This window comes from Moschus berezovskii, chromosome 1 (assembly GCF_049115385.1).
Source record: "Moschus berezovskii isolate FMDL1 chromosome 1, NW_MosBer_1.0, whole genome shotgun sequence".
NCBI lineage: Eukaryota > Metazoa > Chordata > Mammalia > Artiodactyla > Moschidae > Moschus > Moschus berezovskii.
The window spans coordinates 81,041,370-81,063,088 of NC_142460.1; the positions used below are offsets into that span (position 1 = coordinate 81,041,370).

The 21,719-nt window shown below is 39.3% G+C and overlaps 1 protein-coding gene across 3 annotated transcripts in view; it reads right to left on the bottom strand.

Annotated features, from left to right (window-relative positions):
- ZBTB20 (zinc finger and BTB domain containing 20) overlaps window positions 1-6,712 on the bottom strand; it is an 891,891-nt gene extending 885,179 nt beyond the window's left edge. For 2 of the 3 annotated variants that reach the window (XM_055429282.2, XM_055429604.2), the window contains exon 1: window positions 6,632-6,712. The gene's annotated coding sequence lies outside the window, so the exon portion shown is untranslated. The remainder of the gene's footprint in view (window positions 1-6,631) is intronic. The other variant, XM_088837148.1, reaches the window with a different exon arrangement.
- Between the last annotated feature and the right edge of the window lie 15,007 nt (window positions 6,713-21,719).

Here is a 21,719-nt window from a genome sequence, read left to right on the forward strand (position 1 = left end):
TTGACAAAGTGCAGTAAAAAAGAGAATTTAATGAATATATGAGGGATTAGCCAATAAGTTAGATGTTGTCCCCTCAAGTTAAAAACCATTGGACTTAATGACTTTTCACTTGATTTTATATTCCTGGAAAATAAATTTAAAATAACATAAACCTGAAAAAACTGACTAGAAGTTATATCAATTACAAAGAAAACTTATACCCTTTCTTAAATCAAAACCATGTAAGAAATATTTTTAATGCCTAAAGGAAGTCAAAGATTTACTGGTTGTGTGTACATGAATAGTAGTGATGGGGTTTGTTTCGTTTAGTAAATTGTCTGAGGCTCCTTTTGTGATGTTAATTTGTATCCCCAAAGTGGTAGTACAAAGAAAATGAATTTCTGATAATTTATAAAGCACTGTTATATATAAGTAAATAAGTCTCTAGAAACAAAGATCAGTAAGAAAATGGTTGCCAATAATTTCAAAACTAAAAATCCAAGTTTTTTTTAATATTGTTTGAATTGAAAATAATTGTTTAATATTATTTAAAAGAAAACATTTTATTAAAAAAAAGGTCAAAAGTAATTGAAAAAGAGATTAAAGCAGTCTACTTAATTCTCCAAACTGTGTGTGTATTTTTCCTGAAGTGTATATTCACGAGCTGACAGTAGAGACAGGCTGCCTGCTTTGTTTGACTATAGTTCTGTTTACCTCATACTGTCAAGAATGGATTTTGACACTCACAGTATTAATATTGCTATTTTTATTGATATAATTAGGACTGCTATAAATAATTCCTCGGCCTGGCATATCTAAGTATATCATTACAATCAGCAATATTAGGGCTTCTTTTTCTTACATGATACCTCAGAAACAGACTGCTAGCCCAAAGAACAATGGTGACTTCATGATGTGGAAGTTACGAAAAAAAAAAAAAGTTGCCCTGTCAATAGAGACTACTGTTTTGTGTATGACTTCACTAAACAAACGAGTTTATATTTGTTTGAAACTAAAGTTTCTCACCAATCTGCTGTTTCAATTTCACATCTCACCATATTGCACCTAAAACATGCAATCTGGATTCCTGTTGCTACTCTCCCCATCCCCCCCAATAGCTCAGGAAAGGGTTTGAAATATGAAGCTTCAATACATAAAGCAAAAGAATTAAGACACCCAAAATTCAGAATGGGTGGGTGAAAATAAGTGTGCTTGAAGTCACTTGTATAACTGCCAATGGGTGGCCCACTTGTGAGCTTTTGATCATTACACTGAAGCAAAATCAAAACATATTTTATCCTGCCTCGAGATCACATCAGCTGTGACAATAACCTTATCTAGACCTTGAATAGTTTGTTCATAAAACAAAGTGGGGTGACTGACCCAGTGCATACTCAACACAGAGTATGAAGGCCAAAACAAAATGACAATACAATTCAAAACAAGTTTGTGGGGATTTTAGGCTAGTATATTAAACCTTTCTTTGTCTCTATCACTTGACAGATGGTTAGCCTTTACACAGCCTAGAATCTCTGGCAAAGAAATGACTGTGTCTAGCCAATAACACCCCAAATTTTGACTTAAAATGCACTGTACACATACTTGCACTTACCTTAAAAATATGATTAATAGAATTAGTCATTATTTTATTACTGTTGAAATTTGTCAGATGTCAAGATTTTTTCTTTCACTCTATGAAATATCTCTTTTTCAAACTCGCAACTATCTTATGTCAATCCAGGGTTAGAACAACTCTTCACTTCAGATTTCATTCATTTTATGTGCTGCTTAGTAATCACGCTTTGAAAAACTTCCTTGGGACTTCCCTGGCAGTTCAGTGGTAAAGACTCCTTGCTTCCACTGTACAGGTTTGATCCCTGGTCAGGGAACTAAGACATAAAATCCCACAGGCCATGTGCACTGCATGGCCTAAACAAAGCAAAAAAGTTACAAAAATAAAATTTAAGCCAAAATTAATACAAAATTTACTACGTTGTTGCTCAGGGCAAAGTTTTGGTACTTAAAAAAGTGTGTTCAACAAAATCACCTGGGAACTTTGAATGCCTACCACAAGGGAGGACTAGAATTATTATCCAGTACTGAAATAAACCTTTATTCAAAAACTGATCACATATATACTTATATGCACATAAATACACATTGATCAACTATCTTTACTAGAATTTTAAAAAGTTCTTAATTTTTAACATTCTATCAACCATTCTTTGCTTTCTAAAAAAGATTTCAGCTGAAACAATGGGCTCTATTAGTTACACTCTCTGCTTTTTGTCCTAAATCTTCCTATTGATAGCTTTCAGATTCTGCCAGGTCTGTATTCAAATAGCCACAGGCACTCTCAAAGTTCTCTAAAGTGTATTAACATATACTCTTTCTGGAAGAGTTGATTACTGCTACAAATTAGCATAGAGATCTAGTGTAGGTATAGAAATTCAAGCCCTTCACAGCAGGGGATGGAAGAACTGGAGGTAGGATTGTGTGAACTCATATTTGACTAACAAAATAAAATTCACTGTGTTAGAGAAAAATAAGAAAATCAGAACTTGTTATTTGAGAAATGTGAACTAGGTTTTGGAAAAGTGAGACACCCACTACTTGAAGTAACAAACTGCTAAATCTACTCCCTTAACCAGGCACCAAGTTTCCTTCAATTAGAAACCTAGGATTTTTACACCTACAGACTAAATGATTAAAGAAATGCTAAGATCTTCTGTAATGTTCCTCTTGAATTACAAATGGGCTATTAAATCAGAGAAGTGCCAATCAAATGCTTTTGTAATTTGAAAGAAAGGTTTAAATAACAAAGCATTTTTTTTACAGGCCTCTCTCTTTTTCTCTCTTTAAAGTCACCTATAAATTAATTACAACAAATTTCCATCTTCTCTTGATAAAAACCACAACTGAAAAAATGACTTAGGCACTTGATTTTTCAGACATATTCTTATAACAAAGTCTAACTAAAAAATTAAGATATTCTAGATTATGTTTTACCATAATTTGCCGACAAAAGCTCCGTAGGAATTTCAGAGTAAATTCCAAGACACAGATTTTTTTTAATATAAAGTAATATTTTATTTATTTCAAAGGCATGCTTAAAAATAAAACCCTATCTGTTAAAAAGATCTACTGAAATGTATGGAGAATGTTTCATGACAATAACAAAAGGTACAATTCAGCAATAAAGTACTGTAAGGTCTTCCTTTCTTATCATTGGCAGCCGATGAACACCTCCCTGATCCTTGAAACGGGAAAATAGCTAGGTTTTAAATTTTCATCCAAAAAATCCTTCTTCTAGAAAACTAAATACATGATGTGTATGCAACATTACAATGAAAACTCCACAGGGGCAGAGAATTTTTTTCTCTTGTTCACTGTTACATCCCAAGTGTCTAGAACAGTGTCCAGAACAGTGAGATGAATTTATATATCCATTTCAGAAACAAATTATTTCAGAGAATAAGTTAGAGCCCGTTAAGCTACACTTCTATATTCCAAAAGTTTTGAAGAATCTCTTCTTACCACTTAATCAAAAATATCTGGAATAAGTTGTAATTCATTTATAAATTTTAGATCCTTCTACAGGAACTTCAATACTTTGGCCACCTCATGCAAAGAGTTGACTCACTGGAAAAGACTCTGATGCTGGGAAAGATTGGGGGCGGGAGGAGAAGGGGACGACAGAGAATGAGATGGCTGAATGGCATCACTGACTTGATGGACATGAGTTTGAGTGAACTCCGGGAGTTGGTGATGGACAGGGAGGCCTGGCGTGCTGTGATTCATGGGGTCGCAAAGAGTCGGACACGACTGAGTGACTGAAGTGTACTGAACAGGAACTTAGTTGTATCTTTTATTAATCTTCTGAAATGACCTAATTTTCTTCTGGGAATTCCAATTTGGTTGGAAAGTCTCCTAAAGACTGACTCTGTGCCTGTCAGTGGCTCAGTCGTGTCCAGCTCTTTGTGACCCCATGGACTATAGCCCACCAGGATCCTCTGTCCAAGGAATTCTCCAGGCAAGACTACTAGAGTAGGTAGCCAGTCCCTTCTACAGGGGATCTTCCTGACCAAAGGATTGAACTTTTCGGTCTCCTACATTGCAGGCAGATTCTTTACCGTCTGAGCCACCAAGGAAGTCCCTGAAGACTGACTACTGAGATAAAAGTAATTCATTTAAAATGTTCCCCCTCCCCTTGGACTTTATTTCTATATGGAGTAGTCAAAGTTATATTAATTTGACAACAAGAATAGCTGGATATTTGTGAACCTCAAAAACTTGCTGACCACTTCTGACACTGGCATCACATAAACTAGTAGTTCTGAACAACGCCCCTCTTCCTCCCTCCATACACACACACCAAAATTATAACCCTCACATGTAAATTGTTCTTTCCTCTAGTAATCCATTTAAACTCATAGACTTTCAGTAGCCACTTGCTAGTAGTTAGTATACACATTAACTATATATTTTCTTGGTATAGTAGCAATTTTAAAATACTAGCACTATAAATGAACTAAACAGGTAAGCACAAAAACTTCTTCCTAAAAGTGGATAAAATCTGACAATTTTTAAACTTCTTTCTTCAGTCTGTTAAAACTGGGATCTCACCATGAAAGGCCATATTGCTTTGGAGGCTGTAGCCAGCTAACTTGTCACCTGATCTTCGTTAGCAAATGGCCTTTATTCCCCTGATCTATGAGATCTGATTTTACAAAGCCAAAAATACCCAACTGCTAAACTCACTGAGCAGGTGATTATATTTCTAGAAAACTTTTTTTTCTTCTCATCTGTTTATTTGAGCACCATGTATTCTTAAGCCTTGACAGCTAAACAATGAGTAACAGCAGCAGTTCTTCAAAGACAACTTCAAAATTTCTCAAGACTACTCCCAAGAAGACACAGTGAATGGTATTCCCATGTACTGTACGTGCATCAACTTTGATACACTCTGATTAAGAATGACAAAGAGCAACAAGGGCATTTAAAGAAATAATGTAAATTGTTGCTGTGGTTCTTTCCTACAAACAAGATAAATGCAGGACTTAAGTCAAAATTGGACTGATCAAATTTATACGTGGCGGTGTGGTGGGGTGGAAGGGTTTATTTTAACTATTCCCAAGTGATAGCTAAGGGTGTATGGTATTAGGAGCAACAGATAGGAAAGTAAGCCATTTATGAATTTGTTGCACGCATGCACAATCATAACTGATTATTTAATGTGTAAAGCTGGAGAATTTTTTTTTTACAAAACAGTCATTACAATTCATGTTTTAAAACTTTCAATACCAACAAGAACAGTAACTTCAGAACAGAGTTTGCTTGAAAACATTGGTCTCTGTTCATTTTCTTGGCTGAAATTTACACATGACCACAGGATAAGAAAACTCCACTTGAGCAACATTTCGGTTTTTCTAATGCTAAGAAGCAGCTGAGACAATTTTCACATGTCTAGAACATTAACAAATTCAACTTATCTTGGGCCAATGCTGATTTTCAGTACTTAATCCACCGGCTGCTTCCAAATTACTTCCTGTTTCATTCAAATTTTTATTGGCGAACTGTCATCCTGCTACTGACCCCATTCAACTGGGCTGCCTTAAGAGATCAGCGGATTACCGTGCTAGGTAGGATAGCTGTACGCCATATTGTGTTTTCCGCTAATGTTTATAGTTTGTGTGCCTAGCATATGTTTGTGCAAGTGTGTTTATCAATAGAACTTTTAGAAAATCCCTGGCTCCTGCCTCTTCAGCATCCTTAAAAAGGATAACAGCTTCAAGAGGGGCGGGGCGTGGGGTGGGTGGTGGGAAAAGAGCAGAATGCCACACGGATAGTAATGCATTAAACAATGTAAAATAGTGCATTTCTTTCAAACTTTCAAAAAGCTTCCAACTATTTCTCTCGGCTACGGAAAACCGTAAGCATTTTTTTTCTTTTTCTTTTTAATGTTTCCACGGGGGCCCACAGGAGGAGAGAAAGAAGGAAAGGAGTGTCTTCCCTTCCCAAGCCCCCTCCTCTAGAGTCGTAGCAGCGAAGCAGGCGGCGGCCGGTAGCTCGGGCGTCTGGAGGGGCGTCCAGCGGCTCTGGGGCCAGGACCCCTCCCGCCCCCCAGTTCTCAGAAGACGCTCCAGAGACCGCCAGAGCCACGGCAAGCGGGGGAGGGCGAGGAGGGAGGGGGCGGAAGACAAGCGGGCGCCTCTAGTAGCTCCTGAGCCCAGGCTAGTCCCCCTCAGCTCCTCTTCTTGGAAGCGGCAACTCCAGGCGCGGGGAATAGAGAGAAGAAGGCAGAAGACTCGTTTCCAGCTGCGGGACGCCCCGCCCGCTCCTAGGACCCGGGACCCTCCCGCGCTCCCTCCCTCCGCGCGGGGTCGGGCGAGGCCGCCGCCGCAGCCCGGCGCGAGGAGGGGCGCCCAGAGACGGGGGAGCGAGGCGGGGCGCCCGGGGGAAGGGGCGCGCGCTCTGCGGACCAACGGCCCGCGGGCTCGCCGCTCTAACTCGCTCCCCCAACCCCACCCCGCGCCCCTCCTTCCCCGTCCCGCCGCCCCCTACTCCGAGCGCCTCGCAGACGCCCAGTCCCCCACGGCACGCACACACCCCTCCCGCCCGCCTCACAACAAATTAGAGTTTTTGGCGTTACCTCCTCGCGCTCTTTAATCTTCTTTCCTCAACTCCTAAACTTCCCCCCGCCCCTACTTCTTCGGCAGAAGGCCCACATTGGGCGCCTCACGTCTCGAACCCTCTGTCTTTTCCTACTATTGGGTTGCTCTCATGCCACTCTTCGCTTCAATGAGCCAATAAGGATGGGACGCCCCTCGTGAGGTTGCCGCCCATAAACAAAATACACTCTTCCTCCTCCCCTTCACCTGTCCCCACCCCATCTGCCTCTTCCCTCATCTCTACCAGCTTCGATTGGACTAGGAGAGGCCCAATCCGCTATCCCAGACACCCATTGGATCATGGAAACTTCGCTCAGAGAACTGTTAACAGATGACTGGTCGAGAGTCTTCCCACTTCCCACCCTCTGCCGCACCTTCGCCCACTCTGGAGAGGTCAGTCATATTTCGTTGTTCAGTGATCCGAGAGTTAGGAGGCAATTGGTTGAGAGAGCCCGTCAGACTGGACTGGGGTGAGTCGTGATTGGTCAACACACACACAATCATGTTTGGTTGTCTACTCCTCCGCCCCCCTCCTCCTTTTCCTCCACGCCCCCCCTCCCGACTGCTTTTACTTTCTACGCATTTCTATTTCCTTCTTTATTTATTTATTTGTGATAAACTTAAATGACCCGGCGACGGAGGCGGGACTCCAGGCGAGGCCGAGGATGACGAGCGACGGCCGGGGGCCAATTGCCGAGAGGGATGCTGGGTGAGGGGCAGCGGCGGTGGCCAGTGAGAGGCAGGTGTCTGGAGCGCGCTAGGCCTATGGAGCCGGGATGCCCCAGCGGAGGCGGCGGTTACCCGCTGTCTGGCGCGGCGAGCTGGCGGGGGAGCCGCAGGAGGGGAGGAGGGGGTGTCGCTGTCGCAGACAGCTGAGGCGGCTGGAGGGAAGCTGGATCCCGAGTGATGGGAGGGAAAGCGGGAGAGAAGGTCTGGGGAGGCGGCGGCGCTCGAGGGCCCGCTGAGTCCAGGCTTGGTTCCTGTGGAGTGGGGTGCAGGTTGCCAAGCCAAGAGGTCACCGGAGGCCGCTGAAGCAATGCCAGTGCTCAACGGGAAAATGTGTTCGTTCAGGAGGTTTGGAAAAAAAGACGGTGTAAAACAGTTCGGAGTAAGCCGCCCTTAATACAAATGAGGATATTATCCTAACGGGAAAAGCAGATTATGTTTCTTATTACTAAAGACCTGAAGTACCAACGACCCAACTGGAGCCCACAAAAAATTCAATACCCTGAGGGCTAGAAGGAACAAATAAAGCAACACGGAAAATTAAATGCGGTTCAGACGCTTCAATAAAACCTTCATCCTCATCCATTTGTCACTCAACATAGCACTCCCCGGAGCCAAATTCTTACCAAGTGTTGGTTCTGTACTAAGGCATGGAGGGGGAGAAAATGAGGCTTAAAGCCAGCGGGAAGCTTAGAGAAGGTTCCTAAAAAGGATTCATAAAAAGGGCTAAGATGGGGGTGGGAGGGTGGAGGGCGCTTTTCACTAAACAAACAAAATCCTGCAAAAATGATAAGTCACGGTATTTAGGGAACCCATCACAAAATAAGAGACTTTATTAAAAATACCATGCTTACAAATAATACAGTGTGTTTGCAGCTTGAAAACTATTTTTTAAGTAAAACATGTATTCGATGTGTCGTTTCTAGTACTCAGGACTTCTGAATTTTCTCCTAGGCTTCCTTGGGTTATAGAGCATGCCATAAATAAAATTAGTCATGAAACTTGTTAAAGATGATTAGGCAGACCTTATTCAGGGCCATTGAGTTAGGTATAGATAGGATCATTGCAATCGAATTTTGCACGGGTTAAGAGAGGTTGAGCTCAAGTTTGTGTTTAGAATGGGCAAGTGGGAACAAGGTAAGGGTCAGTGGATGGAAAATTGCTGAGAGGGAAACGTTAGAGGTAAGGGAGATTTTGGCTAAACCAATCAAGCAGGATTCTTGCTGAAGACAGGCCAAGGTGATCAGACATCACCATGGGGATGGTGGAAGATGAATAACATGATCATGTATCTAGGGTAATGGAGTGTGTGTCGGGGGGAGTCATTGCTAAAACTATTTTGCGAGGAAGTGTACAAATAAATGCCTGGCTTTGGTTAATGAGTTTTGGTAGGATCTAAGCAAAATAAATTGGCTCTGGTGGAAAAAAAAAGTGTACAAGGCTTTGCCTTCATAAATAACATTAGATCTGTCTTTTGAAGAATATTTATACGAGGGTCTCAGAATCCACAAAATTACTGCATCAGGTGTCAGCAGGTTTAAAAACCAGTATACAAATTTCTATTGCATCTGGAAGCCAAAACATATCAGAATTTATAAAATCTTAGCTACAAAGTAATGTAGTGACCATAGTTTAAGTGTTCCATACAGAATAATCAGCTTCACATGAGAAAATTCAATAAAAGTTAACAAAAGTGTTTAAATAGTTTAATTCCACAACTTTTCTGAAATACAATGGCCACTCCTTGTAAGTACTACATAAAACTCAGTCCTTTCCGCAATTTTTTAAAGCTGTCATTCAGTATAAAGGCGTGAGAGCTCTTAGGAGTATAAGAGTATGGCATTAGGAAAGCAATGTAAAATACTCTTAATTCAATATTAGTGAGCAGGTGAGGCTTTGGATGTTACTGCCCCTATTTTCGGAGTGGTTATTTATACCAGTTCTCCTGATGTTAGAATCTGGGGTTAGAATGCTTCTATCTATATATAAGAATGCCTCAGTCTTTATATTTTGGAGAAGGAAATGGCAACCCACTCCAGTGTTCTTGCCTGGAGAATCCCAGGGACGGCGGAGCCTGGTCGGCTGCCGTCTATGGGGTCGCACAGAGTCGGACACGACTGAAGCGACTTAGCAGCAGCAGTCTTTATATTTACATTACACATGCACAGACCTCAACCACCACCACCCCCCTACACACACACAGAGATACAAACATGCCAAAAGATGTAGCAGGAATTCTGTAGTAACATTAAATAGCTTTCCTACACACAAGCAGTAACAGAAAATGTAGTGGGAAAAAAATCCCTTTTTACAGCTGTGCAAAAAGCTATAAAACATTTTCCATGTGAACAATGAAACATTGTGTGATCTGTGTAAATAAAACTGTAAACTTGCCAGTGAATATCAACTAAGACTTACAAATGTCAAGTTGCAAGTGACAGAAACTCAATTCAAACCACCTTGACCAGTTGAAACTGTTGGCTTGTGGTACTAGAACAGTAGGGATATAGTTGTCCCAAGCACAACTAGATCTGGAACTCAGGGAGGTCCTTGAGCATTATGTTCAACATTTATTTACCTTTCATCCTATGCTCTTTTGGGGACTGTTCTTCCCAAAATCCAGTCATGTGATTCAGATAGAACTACCAGATACAATGCCCACCTCCTGTTAGGTTAAATGCAGAATCTAGTCCCTATAGGACCCGATATGGATTTTTATATATACTATGTAAACTAGATAGTTAATTTTACATGTTTACATATTGACTTTGTATACATAGATCTTGGTGGACTCTTATTACTTATGATTTATCAGTTGACTCTCGATTTTATGTAGAAATTCATATAATCTAAGAGTGATAGTACTTTGTTTCTTCAGTGTTTGTAGTATATTATTTTTTTCTTATTTTGTTGATTAGACTGACAGCAAAATGTTGAATAGTAGTTATAGTAGTGTGCATCTTTGTCTTATTTTTGCATTTTTGTTGTTGTACCTTTAATTATGTTTCTTGCTGAAAGTTCTGTTAAAGAAGTTGCTGTATTATCATAAATTCCAAAACATTGAATTTTAAAAATTATGAGAATTGAATTTTATCAAATACCTCTTCTAAGTGTATGAAAGAATCATTATTTTTATTTGTTCTATTAATGTATTGAATTATGATGATAGATATGCCTAGATAAATTTCTTAATTTTATTGCTAGTTGATAATGGGTTTAATTTTCTATTTTTATTCTGGAATATGCAGGCTGTAAACATTGATATTCCTAAGTAGCATGGACCTTGTTGAACTTTCATGCAGTTTTGAAATTTTTATTAGACTAGCTTCTTAGAATTGGAAACATTTTGTCTTTTACCATGCTTATGACTTATTTCCTTTTTTAAAAATGATCTTTATTTTCTCAATTCTGTAGTTTTTGGTTATTGTACCTTTCTACCTCTTCTTTAGACATTTTGGTAATTTAAATTTGCTTTGAAAAATATTTATTTTAGATTTTCAAGTTTCTTTTTTAACTTTACATAATGTTATTTTATCACTTATCTTTTTAAAGTGTCCATAATTAGTGTCTGTCACAGCACCATATTTATTTCTTAGTCAACAGATTATTTTATTTGAGTGTGTGTTTGTTTATATAATTGTGTTTGTGACTTCTCTATTTAGTTTTAAAAATTATTTTAGCTACATACATCTGAATCATCTTCCTACATCAGGGGAATTTTATAATTTTACCTAATCTATTACCATGCAGTAGATTATTCTAAAACTAGTGACCAATAAGGACCACAGTTTTATTTGCTCCTGATTATATGAATTAGCAGTTTGGGCTAGTTTTGCTGAGTTTCTTTTCCCCTGGTCCTCCCAGCTCTGTGTCTGGGGCTTCATTCTATATCACACAGATGTCTCAAGTCCTACTTGTTTCCCCTTTATGCTGTTAGAGCCCTTCTATAAGGCTTCTTCTCAATACATTCAGACTCAATAGATACTCAGGAAAAAGTAGTTGGAGAATTCAGCTTACCCAGGAGAAGCTCTTCTCTCTCTAGTATTTTAATTCATCAATTCCTCTTTGCATCCACAAGTCTCTGATATAAAACCTTAGTTTTTTTGATGTATCTGATATTTTTTCCTAGTTGAAGGGAGTTGTGGTCTGTTACTATCTTCACCATTCTTTCTGGAGGCAGAAGAGAATATTTTAATTTCAAATACAATATTTTTCAGTTGTAGAATTTGTTTGATTCCTTTTGATGAAGTTGTGTCTATGCTGAAATTTTCCTTCTTTTCCTCTTATTCTAAACATATTAAACATATTTATTGTAACATGAAAAAGTGAATATGTTAGTGTCTCAGTCATGTCCAAATCTCTGTGACCCCATGGACTGCAGCCCACCAGGATCCTCTGTCCATGAAATTCTCCAGGCAAGAAAACTGGAGTGGATTGCCATTCCCTTCTCCAGGGGATCTTCCCATCCCAGGAAATCGAACTGTTGTGTCCTGCATTGTAGGCAGATTCTTTACTGTCTGAGCCACTAGGGAAGCCCTTATTGTAACATACTTGAGTGAAACTCCCGTACCTGTAAGCCTACTTTTATTATTGTTTTCCTCTTCTTTTGAATCATTCATTCCTATTTTTTAAGTATGGCTTATAATTTTTTTACCGAATGCTGGAGATTGTGATGAACAATCATGGAGATTAAACTTCTTCTGGGAGGCAGAGTCCAGGCAGATCACCTTGATCATTATAAAGGTCGGTGTTCGTTTTATTCAGGCAGGTCTATTTCAGGCAGATTTGTTTCTGTGAGCATAGCTTTTCCAGGGTCTCAAATAAAAGTCTGGATGTTGCAGCTTCTCCTTTACTTTAGCAATCTCTGAATTCCAATCCTCTGTCTACCAAGCAAGGAATTTCTGCTCTGCAGTGGCCTCATAGTTACTCTGTTGCATATCCAGATTAAAAATTCACAAATTTTTCAAGGGGAAAATCAAATACAGTTTTAGGTTGACTTCTCGGTCACTCCTTTCCACTGAAATTTCTCAGTCACTTTCACTTCCACTGAAATTTTGTCAATCTTCAGTCACTTTGAGTGAAACCCTGTCTTCTCTTGCCTCTTCCCAGTGAGCCTGTAACTTTCTACTGAGACTCAGTTCCTTCACTTTGTGAATTAGAAATGCCTCAGGGAAACAGCCAGGTTGACTTTAGAGCTCTCCTTGTTATGTTTCTCTTCTTCTCAGAAATCATAGCTCCTCAAACCCTGTATTAGTTGTCTTCAAAAAGATGTTTTATATATTTTATTTTTAATATAGTTGTTTCTGACATAGAATTAATGAGAACGCCATTGTGACTAGAATTTCTGTGAATTAATATAAATCATTTCATCAAGCTGAGCATACAAAACCAGGTCACAAGTCTTTTAATTCTCAAATATTCCTAACTGTTGTCAAATAGACCAAGTATGACTTTCGTCTAAACTCGGAATGTGCTAATGATAAGTCTGAGATTTTCGGAGTTCCTTACCAAGTCCAGTAGATCATTTTTACTCATTGTATTGATAGTTTATGGTGAATGATGTCGGATTCGTGATCTCCGAAGGAGAAGATTGAGCTTCGGGACCAGGGACCAGGCTTGATCACTCAAGAGCTTTTGTGTAGCAGAGTTTTATTAAAGTATGAAAAGGGAGAGAGAAAGCTTCTGACATAGACATCAGAAGGGGGACAGAGAGTGCCCCCCTCGCTAGTCTTAGCAAGGCCTTATATGCTTTTATCAGATCCACTCCCACAACATACATCCTAAGATAACAGGATTAGTCAGGAGGTTCTTGTTAAGGAGAAACATATTCTTGAGCAAGATACATTGTTGTTACAGAATCCTTACTAAGACTAAGGAATATAGAAAAAAAATGTTTGTCCTTTCCTCCTCCTTGAGAATTCCAGACCCCTATCTCCTCCTCAAGAGCCCCAGACCCCTCTTTCCTCTTCAGGGACCCTGGACTTCTTGTCAACCTGCCTAGGAATTGACTCACTCAGTATCATGACCAGAATATGTGATTTATGCACTAGGGAGGGTTTCTATTGATGCTGTTGCTTGCATCCAGTGATGCTTTGAAAATCGATGGGTCTCTCTGTATGGTAGATAGTGTTTTTAGTGTATGATACAAATGTCACTATAGCTGATCTACCCTGATTTCTACAGTATGGAAACCCCTTTCCCTGTGTTGGTTTCACAAGCCTGGGATTCAAATCTCATAGTGATTTTATTGTAGGGATCTTTGGGTGAAGGTAGAATTTTCCCTTGGAAAGTGATGGCATGAGAAGGATTTCTTGCTTCAATCATATACTGAGCCAGAACAAGCCCTTTCCTGCAAACTTTGCGTGTCTTGATCCTCAAGTAAGAATGGAATTATTTCACTCACTGTCCTAAGGTTTGCTCCAGATTCTGTCACTGGTTAAATCTCATTTTGGCTAAGGAAAAATTTATGATGATACCAAAGAGCAGTCATTTAAATGTGATTTACCCAACAAGCTTCTCTCTTTCTGGGTCTCTTTTGTTCAATGAATGCCTCAGTGTTGACATGAGAGCCACTTTTATTGTTAAGGAATATTCACTGAGGTGGTTTACATTGGAAAGCTACTAGAGAAGATGTATGCGTTTCTTACTGTGTTGTAACAATTATCACAAATTTAGTGACTTACAGCAACACAAATTTGTTATATTATAGTTTTCTATATCAGAAGTCCAAAATCAGTCTCTCTGGGCTAAAATCGAAGTCTTCCAGGGCCTTTTTTAGTTTCTGGAAGCCGCTGCATTCCTTAGCTCGTAACCTCATCTTCCATCTTCAAAACCAATAGCATGGCATTTTCTAATTGTTCTGTCTCTAATTCTAACATTTTCTAACCCTCATCCCTTGCCTCCTTCTTAATGAGAATCCTTGTGATTACGCTGGGTTACCTGTATAATCTAGAATAATCTCCCTATCTCAAGATCTGCAAAAATCTCTTTTGCTGTGTAATACATTCACAGATTCTGAGAATTAAAATATGGACTCTTCTGGGGGCAGAGGGGATGATTATTCATCCTACCACAGAAGGCTTCTTGCCTTTTGTATCATTATCCTCAGACAAGCCCACGGAATACAGGGCTCTAATTTTTAAAACTGAATTTAATTCTAGACATATTTCCCTAGGTCTTAACAACAGTCCTTGAGTGGATCTTTTTTTATATAGAATTCCATAACCCAAGGGTTAAACTGCTGAATTTCTATAGCTCAAGAATTTTTAGACTATTTCCTAACATGCAGACCCTCAGAGGGTTAGGGTGGATTAGGTAGAGATGTCAAGGAGGGTTTCAACTTGCTAATTGTTTTTTAGAGAACAGGTTTAAAATCTGTTTTTGTACTGTCTTGTGAAATTATGCACCAGGCATCCATTTGGAAATAGTTCAGTTTACCAAAGATTAATTACATGTCTCTCACAGGCCAGTGGAAAATGCAGTGGCCTCTAATCAAGCATCACAGCCAGGAAACTAGAATCAGAGGAAAGACTGAACTCCACCAAAGTTTCTTCTCTGTCTCCTTCCACAAATCTTGTAATCCTGTTCTCTAATAGAGTTATTTTACATTGTGTCTATTTGTAACTGGCAGAAAGAAACAAAAAGACCTTCGGTGACGGTGTTTTTTTTTTTTCCTGAAAGATATGATTTTTACTTTATGACAGAGGTCTCTAGCTTTATTAATCCTTTACCCTCTAGATAAAGAAATATTTAACATTGTCATCTGCTAGAGAAAGTATAAAAGAAATTTGAGAAATTAGTTTCTTTTATTTTCAAATTGTGCATCCCTAAACTATACCTCGACTTCACTTTCACTTTTCACTTTCACACTTTGGAGAAGGAAATGGCAACCCACTCCAGTGTTCTTGCCTGGAGAATCCCAGGGATGGGGGAGCCTGGTGGGCTTCCGTCTATGGGGTCACACAGAGTCAGACACGACTGAAGTGACTTAGCAGCAGCAGCAGCAAACTATACCTCATGCGACGAGTTGACTCACTGGAAAAGAGTCTGATGCTAGGAAGGATTGGGGGTGGGAGGAGACGGGGACGACAGAGAATGAGATGGCTGGATGGCACCACCGACTCGATGGACATGAGTTTGAGTGAACTCCGGGAGTTGGTGATGGACAGGGAGGCCTGGCGTGCTGTGGTTCATGGGGTCACAGAGAGTCGGACACGACTAAGTGACTGAACTGAACTGAAACTATTTGTGTAGAAAATTAATACGTGTAGTATTGTGTACTATTAATATATGTAATATTGTGTAGAAAATTAAATCACCAGAGAAGATTTGTTTAAAACCTCTTTTAGTAACTCTACTGTTTCTTCAACATCTTAGTTAGAATTGTAATGTTTCCAAGTTTATGAAGTGCACCTAAATGAGTGATACTGTAAATACCAAGGACATTTTAAGTTTCAAAACAGGATGCCTTTCTGAGATTCAAATTTAAACAACTATCCTCATAAAAATCATTGGAAAGTACAGAAGCCACAGGGGGAAATGACAATAAACTTTTAAGTTTGAAAACTAAACTGGTATTTTGAAAGAAAAAAAAAAAGTCTACTTCCAGTGCCTTTTAAAGATATGCAGTAACTTTGATTGTTCAAGAATATACAAAGTATATTATGTTTGATCTTCTTGGATTATTTACAGATCATAAACACCCCACAAAATGTAAGCCTTCCCCTACTAGTTTTTCATTTCTTTCAAGCCTTCATGGGCTATAAGTGAAAGTCGCTCCATAGTGTCAGACTCTTTGTGACCCTGTGGGCTGTACAGTCCATCAAATTCTCCAGGTCAGAATACTGGAGTGGGTAGCCTATCCCTTCTCCAGGGGATCTTCCCAACCCAGGGATCGAACCCAGGTCTCCTGCATTGCAGGCAGATTCTTTACCAGCTGAGCCACCAGGGAAGTCCAAGAATACCAGAGTGGGTAACCTATCTCTTCTCCAGAGGGTCTTTCCGACTTGGGAATCCAGCTGGGGTTTCCTGCATTGCAGATGAATCCTTTACCAGCTGAGCTACCAGGGAAGCCCATCTCATCGGCTATACAATTTGCAAATAATGTTTAAAATTGTGAGACTGCAGTACTATCATTTTGAATGAAAAAACAATTTTTTTTTGATCCATACACATCTGTAATTATGGCCAGTCAGTACTGTCTCACTATGGGGCAGAAGGCTAGTTCTGGAACTAAGAGCTTTAAAAAAATGTTAAAGAGTTTCACTGAAAAACTAGTACTGTTGAAAGCATATAAGAACTAAATACTTGGAGTAAGTGGTTTTATTTTCAAGAAATTGCGATGATTTATATTTGGGAGACAAGGAAAAAAATGGTTACTTATAAATAAAAAGGTCCAGGAGCATATAATCACAGCCCTTGCTAGCTCTTCTATTTCTGTCACTCCTCAGGCATTTTAGTGCTTTCCATATCAGCAGTTTAAGAGAAGTGGTGCTTACGTCTGAAGTAAATTTAAGTTCCTTCCTAGAGGAGCAGAAAACCAAGGGAAAGGGAAGGAAAGCCATTTAGACCTGTTTCCTGATTCTCATTTTGATCACCTTGATTTACTTTATTCTGTACATACTGGGGGCTTCCCTTGTGGCTTGGCTGGTAAAGAATCTGCCTGCAGTGTACGTACTGGATGAGTGCTTGCTTTGCTTGTTGTCCATATTACTTTTACTTCAGATTCAGAGATAGTTGAATTTGTTAGAAATGCAAAGCACAAATCTTGAAAATTATTACATTATTGCATTGTTATTTCCATTTATATATGATGATTTAAATATGATTTGTATGTGGCTTAACTATTGTAGGGAAAGTCTTTTTCTCATTCTTCCTCAATAGAAGTTTCAACTTTAAACATTCAATTATTTATGTATTGAACATATGTTTATTGAAAGCTTCCTAATTTTGCTAAATATTACACACATAAATATAAATTAGTTGTGGTCCCTACTCTATAATCACACAGTCTACTTAAAGAAATATGAAAATTCTATTATAATATAATGGCCATGGTAAAGGTATGTTTTAATACTTAACATTTGTTAAATACTTACTATAAGCCTAGGAACTGTATCTACACTTTATTTTTCTAATCGCTTTATGAGTTAAGTTCAAATATTGTCTCCACTAATACAGATGAAGAATTGAGGCTTAACAATGTTAAAAGCATAGTGAATTCATAGAGTGTCAATTTACTGATTGATATCTGTTAAAGTTGAGGTATGCTTTTTGTGTGATTAATTCTTGAGATTTTTCTGTTTTTGATAGACTGATTGAAGTATCATCTAATACACATATCCTCTCTTTCAATCTCTTTGTTAACTTTCAAACTTATGACCTGCTTGTCTGCTTCCCCCAGGGTTCTGCCCATTTGTCAGAGCCTCAGGGTGGTGGGGGTAGAAAGACTCTTGGAAAGGAGGGGCCAAAACTCCTCTGACAATAGTAGATTCTTGGAAGAAGAGTCCAGAAAAGGTTAAAAACAATACCCAAAGAGAGATTTACAAAATGATAACTGCAGAGAAAATAAACCATACAGATGTCATATACATGGAGATGTCATTTTGGAAGCTTTAGCCCTTAACACTGGAGCTCACCAGTGCTCTTGGCCTTGATCCACATAATCTTTCTTATTCATGATGGTGCTGGAAAGAGAGGAAGCCTTAAGCTTCCTTGAGAAACTGGAGTATAAAATAGATAAGAATCATCCAATGGGAGCATATAGAATGGGCACCAAACCAGGTATTGAGACAGTGATAAAATTTACTATTAGTGAAGCTCTTTTATAAACTTTAGTCACTGCTATCCTTTAAAGTAGCAAATTGGTTATTTTGCCTGAATTGTAACTGCAATTAAGATTTTCTGACCAGTGGTTATATTATATTAAACTTAGTTCTGAAAGATCATGATATTTGCAATATTTGTTTTCTTTTGTTTCTAAATCTAGTTCTTGTAATGGCCATTTCAATGGAGGAGTAATCCAGTCTTCAGTTCAGTTCAGTTCAGTTCAGTGGCTCAGTCGTGTCCGACTCTCCGCGACCCCATGAATCACAGCACGCCAGGCCTCCCTGTCCATCACCAACTCCCGGAGTACACTCAAACTCATGTCCACAGAGTCGGTGATGCCATCCAGTCATCTCATTCTCCGTCGTCCCCTTCTCCTCCCGCCCCCAACCTTTCCCAGCATCAGAGTCTTTTCCAGTGAGTCAACTCGTCGCATGAGGTGGCCAAAGTATTGCAGTTTCAGCTTTAGCATCAGTCCCTCCAATGAACATCCAGGATCGATCTCCTTTAGAATGGACTGGTTGGATCTCCTTGCAGTATAAGGGACTCTCAAGAGTCTTCTCCAACACCACAGTTCAAAAGCATCGATTCTTCGGCGATATTGCCTTGACTAGACGGACCTTGGTTGGCAAAGTAATGTCTCTGCTTTTTAATATACTATCAAGATTGGTCATAACTTTCCTTCCAAGGAGCAAGCGTCTTTTAATTTCATGGCTGCAATCAGCATCTGCAGTGATTTTGGAGCCCAAAAAAACAAAGTCTGACACTGTTTCCACTGTTTTTCCATCTATTTCCCATGAAGTGATGGGACCAGATGCCATGATCTTTGTTTTCTGAATGTTGAGCTTCAAGCCAACCTTTTCACTCTCCTCTTTCACTTTCATCAAGAGGCTTTTGAGTTCCTCTTCACTTTCTGCCATAAGGGTAGTGTCATCTGCATATCTGAGGTTATTGATATTTCTCCCAGCAATCTTGATTCCAGCTTGTGCTTCTTCCAGCCCAGCGTTCCTCATGATGTACTCTGCATATAAGTTAAATAAGCAAGGTGACAATATACAGCCTTGACGTACACCTTTTCCTATTTGGAACCAGTCTGTTGTTCCATGTCCAGTTCTAACTGTTGCTTCCTGACCTGCATACAGGTTTCTCAAGAGGCAGGTCAGCTGGTCTTGTATTCCCATCTCTTTCAGAGTGTCCCACGTTTATTGTGATCGACACAGTCAAAGGCTTTGGCATAGTCAATGAAGCAGAAATAGATGTTTTTCTGAAACTCTCTTACTTTCTCCATGATCCAGCGGATGTTGGCAATTTGATCTCTGGTGCCTCTGCCTTTTCTAAAACCTGCTTGAACATCTGGGAGTTTACGGTTTACATACTGCTGAAGCCTGGCTTGAAGAATTTTGAGCATGACTTTACTAGCGTGTGAGATGAGTGCAACTGTGTGGTAGTTTGAGCATTCTTTGGCATTGCCTTTCTTTGGGATTGGAATGAAGACTGACCTCTTCCAGTCCTGTGGCCACTGCTGGGTTTTCCAAATCTACTGGCATATTGAGTGCAGCACTTTCACAGCATCATCTTTCAAGACTTGAAATAGCTCAACTGGAATTCCATCACCTCCACTAGCTTTGTTAGTAGTGATGCTTTCTAAGGCCCACTTGACTTCACATTCCAAGATGTCTGGCTCTAGGTCAGTGATCACGTTATCGTGACTATCTTGGTCGTGAAGATCTTTTTTGTACAGTTCTTCTGTGTAATCCAGTCTTGGAGCCCCTTAATTGTTCAAAACAGAAATACTACTGAATTAGTCAGGAGTCTATGTTTGCAAGTATAAGAATCCCAACTCAAATTAATTTAAATGATAAAGTATACTGTATTAGCTTACTTTGAAGATGGAACCTCATTGCTATCACCAGAAAACAGTCTCCCCTGTTGTTTTCTGGCTTTTTTTTTTTCTTCATTTTGGCTTTATTCTCAAATGGCCTATCTATGTAATGGCAAAGATGGTTATGAGAACTTTATGCATACATGATCTTCAGCACAAACTGGTTTAAATAATAAATGTTGCTGGTTCACATAACAGATAGAAGGCCAGATACAATGCAGTTTGGGTTGTGGTTTGATCAAATTCTCTGGGATTCTCTTAGCCCATCTTTGTGTGTTAGCTATAATTATAGTGGTTCTTGGCCTCACAGATGCCATATCATCAGAGTAAGAGAACAAATCTTTTCCCTCTATTGGACAAAAATTCTGAATTTCGTTCTGTGATGAACAATAAAATCATTGTCCATTCTGGAACCAAAATCTAGAAGCAAGAGATTGAGAAACACTGATTGACATATACTAATCAGGACCCACTTCTAGAGTTATATCAATCCAACCCAGACCAGATGCCTGTTATATAATGGGTGACAGGTAAGATGGATACTGAGAAAGGTAATAAACAAAACCATGGAAGAACCAATTATATTTCTGTAACCTCAGGGTGTGGGGGGTGCGGTGGCCGAGTCCTGTTGGGGCAGTTTAATTGACTGACACAAGCCTCAGGCTTATTTGGGCCCTTCTAGAGTTAAAAGTAGAGAAAGAGTGGGTCTCCATAAGGCAGAGAAGAGTTTGAGGAACAGGCCAAGCAATAGCTATCTGTACTATAGTATACTTTTTAGATCACATCTCCAATTGTTCTGTTTTATGTTCTGCATGGAAATTAGTCTTGTCTACTGCCATGGAGACACAGGCTAGAAAAATTACATTTTATAATTCTTAAACACTAAAAGCTGAATTTTTATTTAGAATATGAAAAGATTAGATAATATTTTCTAATAGTGGGAGGAAAAAAATTGAGATTTATAGCAATAGCATTGCTTATATAGAAAGAAGCAATATCTGTTTTTCTGGAAATGAAAGTTGCTGCTGCTGCTAAGTCGCTTCAGTCGTGTCCGACTGTGCGACCCCATAGACAGCAGGCCACCAGGCTTCCCTGTTCCTGGGATTCTCTAGGCAAGAATGCTGGAGTGGGTTGCCATTTCCTTCTCCAATGCATGAAAGTGAAAAGTGAAAGTGAAGTTGTGTCCGACTCTTCGGGACCCCATGGACTGCAGACTACCAGGCTCCTCCGTCCATGGGTTTTTCCAGGGAAGAGTACTGGAGTGGGGTGCCATTGCCTTCTCCAGGAAATGAAAGCTGGAAGAAAATAAATCATGTTCTAGGAGAAATTGGTGGAAAAAGTTTCTCCCAATCCTTTCATAAAATGTTAGAATTACCATGGCTTTCATGACTGATCCAGGGACTTGATTCTAATGAGGGGACACACGGAATAGTCTTTGGTATTAGGAAGAATATTTATGCAATTTTTTCTTTTTCTTAATTAGAAAAATATAGTACAAGTAATTTGATCCTTAATACATAAAATATATATTCCTTTCTTGCATCTTTATTGGGTACTTCTAAAGTTAAAGCTGAAATTTATAAAAGTTTCAGATTCAAGTATGGACTTCCAAGGAAGGATCAAAGTTATGAGATGTA